The sequence below is a fragment of the Rissa tridactyla genome, chromosome 22, assembly GCF_028500815.1.
Source record: "Rissa tridactyla isolate bRisTri1 chromosome 22, bRisTri1.patW.cur.20221130, whole genome shotgun sequence".
Lineage (NCBI taxonomy): Eukaryota > Metazoa > Chordata > Aves > Charadriiformes > Laridae > Rissa > Rissa tridactyla.
The window spans coordinates 6,442,300-6,450,569 of NC_071487.1; positions in this window are offsets into that span (position 1 = coordinate 6,442,300).

An 8,270-nucleotide genomic window follows, 5' to 3' on the forward strand; every position below is an offset into this window, starting at 1 on the left:
GCCGCCGGCCGGGCCAAGGGGGGAGCGGCGGCGGCGGGGCGGGGAGAAGGCGTGGGGCGGCGGGCGGGCGGGGCCGGGGTGCGGGGCCGTGAGGGGAGCGGGGCCATCCCTGAGCGGGGTGAGGGGGCGACCCCCGAGGGGAAAGAGGGGACATCTCTGAGGAGGATGAGGGGGCGATCCCCGAGGGGCGGCTGGGGCGATGAAGGGGCGATTCCTGAGGGGCAGTGTGAGGGATCGCAGAGGGGGCTATCCCTGAGGCGGTGATCCCTGAGGAGGATGAGGAGCGATCTCTGAAGAGCAATTTGGGGGACGAGGGGGCGATCCCTGAAGAGCAGTTTGGGGGATGATGGGGCGATCCCCTAAGGAGCAATTTGGGAGGGGGGCAAGGGGAGTGATCCCTGAGGGGCAGTTTTGGTGGGTGAAGGGGCCATCCCATGAGGGGGGTCATTCTCGGGGGGATGAGGGGCCAGGGGGAGCAATTAATGGAGGGGAGAGTGAGGGTTGTGGTGACGAAGGGTGTTGGTGCTGGGGGCTGAGGAGCGAGGGAGGTTTGGGCCAGGGAGAGGAGCCGTCGGGGGCTGAAGGTAGGGTCGGGGGACGGGGGGATGTGGAGGGGACAAGGGTCGCTCCCTTCCCGCTCTGACAAAGCAGCTTTTCCTCTAAAGCCTCGGCCATCCCCAGGACACCCTGATCTGTGTCACCCAGCAATTCCTCAGAATAATTAGCTCAGGCCGACAGGCCACCGTTGCTGACACTGGGCCTGCAGCACCACCTTACCGAGAGCACTATTGGTGTTACCCTGCGCATAGCAGGGAGCCGCAGCTCTCCTCGGGGACAGGCAGATCCGCGCTGGCCTGATCCCTCACCTGGTCGTGCCCTGCTGTGACAGAGATCCTGTGAGATCCACTCAGCGGAAAGGCACTGGCCAGTGGGTCCCCACCGATGGCCATCTCACCATCCAGCGTGAGGTGGAAAATGGCGGGGGGGGACGGGCAGGACGAGCCTGAAAAGCAGAAGGTTAATTAAGAGGCTGTGCCAGTGCCTTGCCGTGATCTCAGTAACTGAACTGTTAAAGTGATTTATTCTTCATGGGGTAATTACATTCCCCCTTTCGCTGTTATCTGTCCCCTCATCTATGTTTAGCTCTTGGAGGTGCGTTTGGGAGCAAACGTGTAGTCCTTGATTCAGCAAGGAGATGTCCCGTCTGCCCTTTCTGTTTTCTGTGCCTTTGTGTTACAGTTTCTGTGATACACAAAGATGTGCTATCTGTATTGATTCAAAGCCTCCAGACCCTCGTATGGCTCGGGGATCTCACCGATTAACCGCTATGGCCAGACGCTGACGTGGCACATGGCAGCAGTGGTGTTACACCACTGATTTTGATCGAGAGCTTCCGACCTGGTTTTGTATCATGTTATCAAATACCTGTTTCTGCTGCCTTACCTGCTGGCAGGTTTCTGCTGCATTTTTTAAGGCTGTGTTACCCTTCACGAGGACAAGTTTGGGAAGCTCCTGTAGCCACAGCTATGCTGGCCGTCCTAAGAGTCCCTTTTGGCATCCGGTCTGTGCATGCAGGAATGAGTAGGAACAGTTCTTTTTCCTGTGAAATCTTTCTTATGTTAGTAATAACCGAGCATTAAATACAGACTTATTCTCTTTTAAAAACACAACATCCTTTTGTCTTCCACGCCGTTTGCTCGGCACATCGCGCACTCACACCCTCTTGCTGGCCGAGCTGCTTCCATGCATGTCAGCGTCACACTTTTTACCCACAAACGTGATATCTGGATGCCTGCCCGGTCCCTGCTCAGTCCTGTTCAGCTTTCGGATGCTTCTTTCGGGCCGTAGACATTAGAGGGAGCTAAAGACTGCTGCGTGCGCCCACCTGGGCGGGTGGACACTTCTCATTTCTGGCAGGGGGGACCCGGACCCTGGTCCCAGGGCAGGGGGGCACCGGCTGGATGGTCCCACAGCCCTTCAGCTCCAGGAGTGCTACTAGGAGGGTCACCAAGAGCCCCCTGCCCTGCCCGGGAGGTGCAGGAACCTCCAGGCCAGCCCATGCTGGTGGGGATGGAGGTGGTGGAAGCTGAAGCCTCTCAGCCATAGCGTTCCCTGCTCCCAAATCCCAGCGAATCCACGGCTGGGCCACCCTTGAGAAACAGTGGTGTCTCCGGGGGCTTGATGTGCCAGGGAGGACTTATGGTTCTCCATCATGTGGGGAGGAGGTTTGATGCCCACCAGAGCTCTCCAGCTGACCTGGGCTCCAGCAAGTGTTGCAGCACCGTGATCCCTCCCCATTCAAGGCCAATCTCTCTGGCACCACCACCATTCTCTGTGCCTCACCATGCCAGCCCTGCTGCGGCTCGTTAGACAGACCCTATTTATTGGGCGCATGGTGACATAAAGAAGGATGAATCGTATTGTGGCGGCAGCCAGAGGCATAGCTCAGGGCCCATGTAAAGGAACAAGAAGGGACAACACGGATAGCGCAGAAATCTGCGTGGGACACTTGCCACCTTGGCTTTGTGGGATGGGGCAAGGTGTTTGCTACAGTGTCGCCGGGCCAACACAGCAGTGATCAGCGGTGTATTAGACAAAAGAAATACAGCCCAAGAATAGTGCCATGTGGGAGACTTTAACATCCCCAAAATAAATCTGAGAACAAACGCTCCTAAAAATGGCACGGCACCGTTATTTCTGGATCTGATAGCCAACAGATTTCTTCACAAACTAGGCACTCAGCAAAAGGCAGTGCTGTTTTAGATGGGGTAATCGCAAGATGATAAAAAGCCTAACTACAGCAATAACTCTGGGTGGGGGGATCAGCGTGAGTCGGGTGGTGTCAGATGAAGGCTGACCAAATACAGGTCTGGAAATAAAGGGTCTTGGTTGCACAAGGGCAAGCTGTGAGCAGCTGGAACGAAACCAGTGGGACTGGAGCACTCAGCGTTCAATGGCAGAGGATACGTGGCCTTTCTTTACCTCATAGAGGCAAAAACCCTCACACATTTGGAATATGTAGTCCAAGCAAAAGCTGGGAATGCAGAGGTAGCTCTTACTTGACTAAGCAGCTCATCTCAGAGGAGTTATGTTAAGACAAACCAAAGCTCCGAGGACGACTACATGGCAAAGACAGACACGTCTTGGGTGTCAGCCAGAGGAGGGCTACAGTGGGACTTGCCAACCCCCATGCTTTAGCAACAAGCCTTTATTTAAGCCTTCAGCCAGCTGAGAAAATGAATCGCGAGGCCCATGACCCACTCCAGCAATGGGCAGCAGAGGAGTCTCTGAGGGGCATAGCCAGAGATGCTTTCCCGGGCTTTGGGAAAACCCAGCACTGCTCCACTCCTGCTGACTGACTGCAGATCCCAGGGCCTCTGCAATTCCACCTGGAGCTGAAATCCTGTGGGAAACCGGAACCTGTGACTCTCCAAAAGCCACACTTCACCATCTTGAGCCCCCAAACACCAGACTGACCAAGGCCTTTTCCAGACGGCGGTGGAGGTGGCCGTGCCGTGCGGTGCCACCAAGGCTCGTCCTGGTGCAGAGGGACCGGCCCATCACAGGGCGTTCAGAGCAGTGACTGACTGCAGGCAGTGTGGGCAGGGCCAGACCCGGGGTCTGCCAGGGCGCACGTCCCTCCCTGGAATGGCCACAGAGGGAGAACCTGCACACCAGCCACAAAATTACACCAAAATGGCACATTCTAACAAAAAAACCCAGCCCAAATCGGTTTGTGTTTATTGCCTGGACAGGAGTGGGGATTCACTGCAAAATGCACAGCGTTTTGCCCCATCCTGTGAAACATTTTAAAAGCACAAAAAGGAAAAATTAAACCTTTTTTTGATCCCTTCACACCTTCCTCGCCGCGTGCCCAGCGGGATTTGGGGCTCACTGACCCTTTAGGAGAGCAGTCTGGGGCTGAGGGAATGGATGTTCCTCGCTTCAGGGTTTTTTTTGAGCTGATGGTGAATCAAAACATTGGTTAATCATCCAGATTGTCTCCTGTCACCAGTATAGCCAGGCTTAGACCCAAAATGCTGAAGACATTTTGCCTGCTTGCCCACCTTCTTTGGTGCCCTGTGCCCAAGCCAAGTGTGACCCCATCGGCCACCCAAGTGCCACGGGTGCTTGTCTCCAATCATGACCTGATGGCTCAAGTAAATCCTAAGAACTGGAGAGCTGACACAAGCCACCACGTCACCCAAAGCCCAGATGACCTGCTACGTCACCCGGGCCACCCCGGCGGCTCTGCAGTGGCCCCTTTGCTTTCACAGTGCCACCAGGCCGGTGTGGGTGGCATCGCCACTGCTCCTGCTTGCGGGGCTTTTCTCCAATGCAAATCACCACAGACTTATTTATAGCACCCTTATCCCAGCGGGGAAACCTATTTTGGGCTAATGCTCAAGCACCATAGCAGCGCAGGTTATTTTAACCCAGTGTCGGTTTATTTTCAGAGCTGCCCTTCTCCGCACATGCTCTGAGGTGGTTTCCAACCATGGGGTGCTTTCTGAGAGTGGTGAAGCCAGAGACTGGGGGAAAGAGGGACCACATGAATAAATTTTATAGATTAAAACCTAAACCAGCCTCCACAGCAAAGGTCTCTCTGACACCACCTGCCTGGGATCCACCCAGCATCTTGGAAGGTTGATCGGCTGCAGGACAGGCCATGAGCAAGGGACAGGAGAGGAAGGGTTTCTGGAGAAGACAGCCGAGGGCTCAAGGTCAGGTGAGACAACATGCAAGAGGGGAAGGAGAGCAGGGTACACAACGGGGGGAGAAAAGGAGAACTGAGACCTGGATGCTCGTAAAATGTCCAGGGGCACAATACGGTGGCCGCAGGCACAGGAGGGAGCAATAGCTTTGTTCAACAGAGGCTGGAACAGCGCAGCGGGATGGGATATGCTCTTCTTGTCCTCTGCATCCAGGGGACCTCAGCTCTGGTCCCACCACAGGCCATCCTGGAGCAGCCTGGGAGGGGAGGCTCTACCTGGCTCTGGATGCTGCAGGGAGCAGCAGCGCCATTTATCAAGCCGTGAGCATGGGCTTCTCGGCAGTGAGTTGCCAGAGCTCGTAGCCACCCTTGCCAGCTTGTAGAGCTGAGAGCAGCAGCTACTGGTGCACAGCAGAGCTGTCAGCCCCATCCTCAGAACGGGGGGGTCTGCTGGGACAGCAATGCCAGGTGGGGTGTCCCCGCCAGCCACGGCAGCAGGATCCAGAGGGCTCACAGCTCCATCTCCCAGCGTGGCAGCAGGGCTGGAAAACTTACTTATACCAGGCCAGAAAATACCTTAAAAATTAAAATATATTTTAAAAAAGTAAATTCAACGTCTTCCCTAACCATGGAAGAAAGCCCAGCAGGGCTCCTGCAGCCCTTCTCCCACATCCTGATCACCAGCCTCCAGTCCCTGCTGCTGCCCGTATCCCCCAGCCCTCCACCACACACTCTCCTCGTGCCTCAGTTTCTCCCTTGTGGTGGTGCAACCCCCCCACCCCCGCTCCCTTTAGGCCCCTCGGTACTAGGCGTGATTTCCTCCCCACCTGGGCAATGTAATAATACAATGGGCCATCACATAATGGTCCAACATGAAAGAAAAGGCGGAGAGCAACGGACCAGAACACTATGGGACGCCCTTAGTGTGCCCGGCTCCCACCATCTGAAAATAATAACGATAATTGATCACTCCTGACAATATATGGATAAAAAAAGGCAAGAAGGAGGACCCAGGGAACTACAGGCTGGTTAGTCTCACCTCTGTCCCTGGGAAGGTAATGGAGTGACTCATTCTGGATGTCGTCTCCAAACACGTAGAGGAACAGGAAGTTATTGGAAGTGGTCAGCATGGATTTACCAAGGGCGGATCATGCCTGACCAATCTGATAGCTTTCTATGATGTTATAACAGGTTGGCTGGATGAGGGGAGAGCCGTAGATGTCATCTACCTTGACCTTAGCAAGGCTTTTGACACTGTCTCCCATAACATCCTCATTAGGAAGCTGAGGAAGTATGGGCTAGACGAGGTGACAGTGAGGTGGATCGAGAGCTGGCTGAGTGACAGAACCCAGAGGGTTGTGATCAGCGGCACAGAGTCCAGTTGGAGGCCTGTAACCAGTGGTGTCCCCCAGGGGTCAATACTTGGACCAATTTTGTTCAATATATTCATTAATGACCTAGATGAGGGGACAGAGTGTATCCTCAGCAAGTTTGCTGATGATACCAAGCTGGGAGGGGTGGCCGACACTCCAGAGGGCCGTGCTGCCATCCAGCGTGACCTGGACAGGCTGGAGAGCTGGGCAGAGAAGAACCAAATGAGGTTCAACAAAAGCAAGTGTAAGGTCCTGCACCTGGGAAGGAAGAATGCCAAACACCAGTATAGGTTAGGGGCGGACATGCTGGGAAGCAGCTCTGAGGAGAAGGACCTGGGGGTCCTGGTAGACAGGAAATTATCCATGAGCCAGCAGTGTGCCCTTGTCGCCAAGAAGGCCAATGGCATCCTGGGCTGCATAGGGAAGACTGTGGCCAGTAGGTCGAGGGAGGTCATTCTCCCCCTCTACTCTGCACTGGTGAGGCCACAACTGGAGTACTGTGTCCAGTTCTGGGCTCCCCAGTTCAAGAGGGACAGGGAACTACTGGAGCGAGTCCAGCGAAGGGCAACCAAGATGATTGTGGGACTGGAGCACCTCCCTTATGAGGAAAGGCTGAAAGAGCTGGGACTCTTTAGCCTGGAGAAGAGAAGGTTGAGGGGGGACCTGATTAATGTTTACAAGTATCTAAAGGGTGGGTTTAAGGAGGACGGAGCCAGGCTCTTTTCAATGGTTCCCAGTGACAGGACAAGGGGCAATGGGCACAAGCTAGAACATAGGAAGTTCCGTTCAAATACACGGAAAAACTTCTTTACAGTGAGGGTGACAGAGCACTGGAACAGGCTGCCCAGGGAGGTTGTGGAGTCCCCTTCTCTGGAGATTTTCAAGACCCGCCTGGATGCAGCCCTGAGGGATGTGCTTTAGGCAATCCTGCTCTAGCAGGGGAGTTAGACTAGATGATCTCTAGAGGTCCCTTCCAACTCTGAAGATTCTGTGATTCCGTGATTCCGTGGCCACAGAGGGGGGGATACCAGGACCCCAAGATCGCGCAAGTTCTAGGTTTGTGTAGCTGGTGGGAAATACCAGAATATTCCACTGTCTGAGCTGGGCCGGAGTGCAAAAGTACCCGCTGAAATTCAATTATCTCAGATTCTATAAGGAGCAATTCTCGCGAGCCCCTTGGAGCTCTCCTGGCTCACAGGGGCTGATGGCCAGCACCCTCCCTGAGTCAGGAGCCACCTCAGGCTGACACCCCCAGGGTTAGACCAGGGCGAGTCAACCCCTCTCCAGTCTCGGTCACTGCCCGTTGAGGAATGCCAATGCACTGTATTTACTCTAAACTCAGGGAAAAGGGAAATTTTTAATTATAGGCTAGCTTCTTTCATCCACATCTTCATTTTTACGCGTCTGATATAGACACTAGCTTTACAGAACGTGGACGTTCTTCTGTTTGTAGGAGTCAAAAGGGCGCGAGAGGCACCCACTACTAAGAGATCTTTGATCCCAGCAGTTGGAGACCCACGTGCGCGTGCTTAGAAGCTTTTGCTTATATGTATTAACTTGAGTTATATGCTTTTGCTCACAGGTGTATGTATTGATTTGGGCTACACCTTATAGTCAGTCAGTGCCAATCTTGTCATCTTCAAATCTGTAATTAAGTCGCCGTTCAATTATTTTGTTAAATCATTCTGTAAATCTTTAAATCAGTTAATGATTCAGTGGTGCTAAAATTCAACCTCTTGATCTCCTTCAAATCATTAATAAATTTTGAATCGCTGCTAAATCATAATACTTCCATCTGCAACACCCCTCCACAAGCTGACAGATAAGGGGGGGTGGAAAACAGGCCGGGGTCTCAGCAGTGGGCAGCCTCTGTGCCGCTGTTTGCTGCTGGCAGAGGGCACGGTGCTGCACTGTGACCCTGCCTCCCCGATTTGGGAACTGGGCAGATCACACCATCCCACTGGGAAAAGTGAGTCAGGGCCGGAGCCGCTGCCAGCCCCTAATCCTGGCATCCCAACCCCGCAGCTCCAGCCCGGGCCCCGGCCGCCCTCCCAAACCCCTTGGGACCAGCACCGAGCTGCGAAGGAGCTGGTGGAGACTGGGAAGGACGACCATGGAAGAGCCCTTGGATTGAGCCCTGGGGGAATTCGCTTCCCTCTCCCCAGTCCCGGCCCCCAGCCACA